Below are 5,640 nucleotides of genomic sequence, written 5' to 3' on the forward strand. Positions count from 1 at the left end.
CGTTTTGAAATTTTCGCACGTATTATATGAAAATGAGAAATTATGTTTTTATAAAATTGTCATTCATTAATAATATGTGGAAGATAAATTTATATAATTGAAAGGAAAGATAATAATAAACTTTTAAGACATAATAAGAAAATAATATTAATTATTCCTTGGTAATATATAGTGACTTAGATTGTGCTACAATTTTTTTCTTTCTAAAATGACTTATAATAAAAAAAGTGAAAAAATGGATGGAGTGTTGATTATTAAGCATTCTAGTGGAGTTTTTGAAAATACATATTCGGAGTTTTCAAGTGGGAATTTGAAAATTTGTCCCCTTTGCATGTACGTAATTTTTGAAAATGTATTTTGAAAATATCAAACGTGATTTTAATAAAATAGTCATCTGCATGATTAAACCCTATATCCATTTTTGTTCAAAACCCTTTTCAAAAATCCTTCTATTCTCAATCAAGATTTTCACTCCAAATCTTCATTCTTGTGTTTCATCACATCAAAATGAGGAAAAGAAGCTGAAATTCAAGGTAAAGATCGTCTATTTCAAATCTCATGACTCACATTAATCTTGTTTTGAAGCTGAAAAAACTTGCGTTTAACTGAAAATACATTTTCGGAGTCTAAGAATTTATAAGGAAATTCATTTCTAGAGTCTGTCTGTTTTCATTTTCCAACTGTCTGTTTTAAATTTTAGCTATTTTTGAATATTTTATGTTATTGTTTTCCTTAGATATGATGCACCTCGTTGTTTTCCCCAAAACTATTGTATCTCTGAATGTCAAACGTGTTTTTGTGAAAGAGGTAGATGTCGGCAACCAATTTACAAATTGACAAGAGTTTTAATTTTGTGATGACATGCTTCATTGGATTTGTACTAAGGCATTCAAACTGAGGTTTGTTGTTGCAATCGGAAGGTCCCATAATGGTTCAGATAGAAGAGGTGCATTTGTGACAATGACATGCGAAAGAAGTGGGAAGTATATAACTCCTCTTTAGAATTTCAAACGAGATAACACCGGTTTAACAAAATGTGAGTGTCCCTTTAAGTTGCGTGGTTATCTTTTGTCGAACAACAAATGGAGATTTAATGTGATATGTGGTTTACATAACCATGACATTTGTGAAAAGTTAACCAGACATCCAATTGCATATCGCCTCATGCCGAAAGAGAAGAAATGTGTTTCATACATGACATTTAGTTTGGTGCAACCGAAAAATCTACTTGTAACTTTAAAACGTAAAAGACATGGAAATATCACAAATATCAGACAAATCTTCCATATTCGGTACCAAAATAACAAGACACTGAGAGGGGGGGGGGGGGGGGGGGGGGGGGAGGGATAAAATCGAAATGTAACAACTCTTAAAACTTTTGGATGATAACTGTAACACCCTAACAACCTAAACATGGAATAATACGAATTAAAACAATTACACACATAGGGTGCCAATCAACCACAACATAAACCAGCTTCATAGCACGCGTTAGATAAAACATGCAATACTTAAACATTTGACATCACATATCCGCCTTTACATAAGCTAATCACAACGGAAAATAATTCAATTAAAGTAATTCAACAACGCATAACATAACGAGTTACAATGTCAATTACTCACATCAACAACATAAGAATAATAAAAAATAGTAAAACAAAATGTTCGTCCGCCCAATGTTACAAATCAGAGCAATGAAATCTAAATATCGCATAAAACAGAAAAAAGAAGAACAACCTCAACACCATCCTTCAACTTCTAAGCAACTACTCAATTACCTGCTCGTCTATACCCCAAGAAGAAGCACATCACCATAAAAACAACAAAGGGGTGAGAATACGCTCGAAATATATAATGGTGCAGAAGTATGCAAAGGTAGCCTAAACAAACATAAAAAATTATTTCAACACAATTCGTTTGCATACACCACAAAAGTATTCTCAATCACCAACATCAACATAATCATTCAATACATATGCAACAACATATGTAATATACTCAACACCAAGACTCTACATGCATGCAGTGTCATTATGGACAATACATGTCCATATCGTTCCTGAATTCCCACCATTTGCTATTATCGCCATAAGTAACGCTTCACCGATTCTCTTATGGAACCAGCTACTCGCTCCTGAATCCACACCATCAGACAAGAGTATACCAAAACTGGACCAAAGTACGTACACCATGATGCATGATTCTCAACAACATGCAATATCACCAAAATTATCACCACATAATTACCACAATTATGCACAACATCCAATACCACAATTATGCCTAATCACATCACAACTACAAAAATCGTAAACTTGATTTCCAAGCAACTGAGGGAACGACGCTCATTTTGACAGTGTGATGGGTTACCCGTCACCTCTCACACCACCTCACACGTCATCACCATGGCGCTCGTCCCATAAAATTGTGTCTGGGGAACATGATGGTCTACCCGTCAGGCAGCTGACGCCCATGAGCGCCTCAAAGGCCATGACGACCTGGCCGTCATTAGGGTGACGCACGTCACCCTGAAGTAGAAGACATAACATTGTTTTTGGCCATGAAGTTCAATTCAAGACTCCGATTTTACCTTCCCATACCCCAAATTGAACAACAACATCAGGGAAAATAATATCTAATCTCAACACATCATCCATCTATCGATTAACATACATTTTATTGGATTAATCATGGATTTAACATACTTTATTCATCAAAATCACCACAAACATAGAAACATTAATTCATGCCAATATCATTAACAAGAACACACAAATTCTATGGTAAAACAGTACACGGATTTCACATAATACATCATAAAATTCATGATATAGCGGAATTTAAATCATGTTCATCAATCATTCATCAAAAGGAAAAAGTTAAGAAAAAACCTAATGGGATTAAGGACTTTCCTCTACCCAATCATGAATTCTACATCATATTAGGAGTAATCCCCCTTTACCTTGAATTTTCCAACAAAACACCTTCAAGTTATAACAATGGAGGTTCCTCCTAAGTCCTTGTTTTTCCTTTTCTTCTCTATTCCTCTCCTATTTCACGTATTGTCAACAAAAGTGCTATAAACCCCTATTTTCTATACTCTTCTAATTATATACTATTTTATCTTATCATAATTAGACTTTTTGCCTAACTAGAATTCAACTTCCCTCTATTCACTATATAATTTCCTTAATTCCCAAAATAACTCAACTCCTCACATGTTACTAATTTTTGTTAATTTAATTAATTAAATCCCACTAAAACTAATTAATTAATCATAATTATTTGTAATTAGTACTCATCGGCCAAACCACCCAAAATCAGACCAAATGAATATTTAATTAATTTAACCACTTAGACCAAATAAATAATTAAGTAAATAATTAAATAAATCGGGGTGTTACAATTCTCCCTCACTTAAAAGAATTTCCGCCCCCGAAAATTACCTGAAAGAAACAAAATCGGATACAACTCTTGCATCTAACTCTCCATCTCCTAATTTACGCTTTCACCAGTTGATCCTCCCCACACTACCTTTACAAAGGAAATCTCCTTACCACGTAACTGATTCACTTCCCGATCCTCTATTCGCATGGGTGATGCCTCAACAGTCAGGTTCTCTCTCACTTGTACATTATCCACTTGGAACACATGATACGAATCTAGAATGTATCTCCTCAATTGAGACACATGAAACACATGAAACACATCATGGAGATTAGCAAGCGGCGGTGGTAAGGCAATCCGATATGACACCTCTCATATCCTCTGTAAAATCTTATATGGACCAACACAACATGGAGTGAGCTTTCGAGACTTCAAAAATTGACCAACATCATTTACCAACGTAACTCGCAAAAACACATGATCAACCTATTGGAACTCAAGTGTTTTCCTCCTCTTATCATGGTAACTCTTCTGGAAACTCTGCGAAGCTTTCATCTTCTCTTGGATTGTCTTGATCTTCTTAAAGGTTTGCTGAGCCAAGAGGAAGTTTTGGACATTAAAATACAAAATTTTATAGAAGCTTTGAGAAGACTCTAAAAATTCCGAAGGCTCTCGATTGGCTCAGAATATTCCAACTCTTTCGATGCTTCGTTGGTTGACGCAGGTGAAGGCTCGTCAAACCTCTTAATGCAACAACTGAAAGCCAACATTTTTTATACTGATTTTCTTAATGCTTTCTAAAAAGATGCTCAACTTGGCGCTGACATTCAAAATCTATTGGATGAACTTAACAAGCTAAGGGTCCTAGACTCCATGGTCCACTTTTTGTTTGAGTTCGAAGCTTACTTCGACCAGGTCTGCCGAGACATCAACCTTAAGAAGACCTATATTAATCGACTCCAAAAGACAAAAGGAGTTATGGTTGTAGCGTGGGACATAAGTGGTGCTTCTTAAAAGGAGTTCGATATGCTTGAAAATCAGCTTCAAGAATATTTGGACAAGAAGGCTTCACTTGACACACATATTGCAAACCGTCAATCCCAGATTGCTGAGTTGACCAAAGAGATTGATAATCTGGAAAGGAAAAAAGTTGAGCTTGCATGGGAAAAATCGTTGCCCACTAGAGAGATCATTGATCAGAAAGCCAGCAAATGCGTCGAACATGCTGAAGCTGCTCTTGACCTGGGACTTAAGGTTGATTCTTTAGAAGAAGCCTGTGACCATCTGACCACAAGGCTCAACTTTTCGAACACCAAGCTTGAAGATTTCAAATCTAAATTTCCCGTTTAACTTGTACTTTGATTTTCTTATTTCCAATATTTTGTAATGACTTTGCCATTTTGGCATTTTATGGATACCATTTGGGCATTTCACTTTTTATGCATGCTATTCTGTTAAAATTTGAATCTCCTATAACATAGGCTTATATCTTTTCAAATATTTACCGTTTACTCTTAGGATTTGAAAATCAGATGCTAACTTTTTGATCTCATAAGCATTATTAAAAACACTTGAATAATTAGAAACGGTCCTTCCCAATTAGGGGACCATTTTCCTAAATCCCCATCCCTTCGATCCATAGGTAAAATAACTTTCCACACATAATCCCTTGTCGAAAATGTTTTGACTTTAACCTTTTTATTATAGGCCTTAACTACTCGCTCTTTCTTCCTTACCAAGATATATAATGCAACTAATCTCTCCTCATCCAAATCGACCAACTCATATAACACCATGTTCCAATAATGATCATATGGAATTTCATTTTGCCTCTGAATCATGGTCGACTACAAATATATTTTTACAGGTAAAATAGCCTCATGTCCGTAGGTCAATCAAAATGGGATAGCATTTGTTGCCTCTTTAGGAGACGTTCGACATGCCCATAAGACTTGGCACAAGGTCTTGTGACAATTCCTTGGCTTCTTTCCCACATGCTTCTTGATGAAGCTAATGATGATTTTATTAGTTGCCTCGACCTGGCCATTTGCTTGGGCATAATAAGGTGTAGAAATCAATAGATTAATCCCCATCTCAAAGGAAAATTATTGCATCTTTCGACCAATGAACATCGATACTTAATCAGTTGTAATGGTCTCAGGGATTCCAAATGTATAATATACCTTTAAATGAAATCTATGATTTTTTCTTGATCGACGTTGACTACGGGAACTGCTTCTATCCATTTAG

The sequence above is a fragment of the Lathyrus oleraceus genome, chromosome 4, assembly GCF_024323335.1.
Source record: "Lathyrus oleraceus cultivar Zhongwan6 chromosome 4, CAAS_Psat_ZW6_1.0, whole genome shotgun sequence".
NCBI classification, from domain to species: domain Eukaryota; kingdom Viridiplantae; phylum Streptophyta; class Magnoliopsida; order Fabales; family Fabaceae; genus Lathyrus; species Lathyrus oleraceus.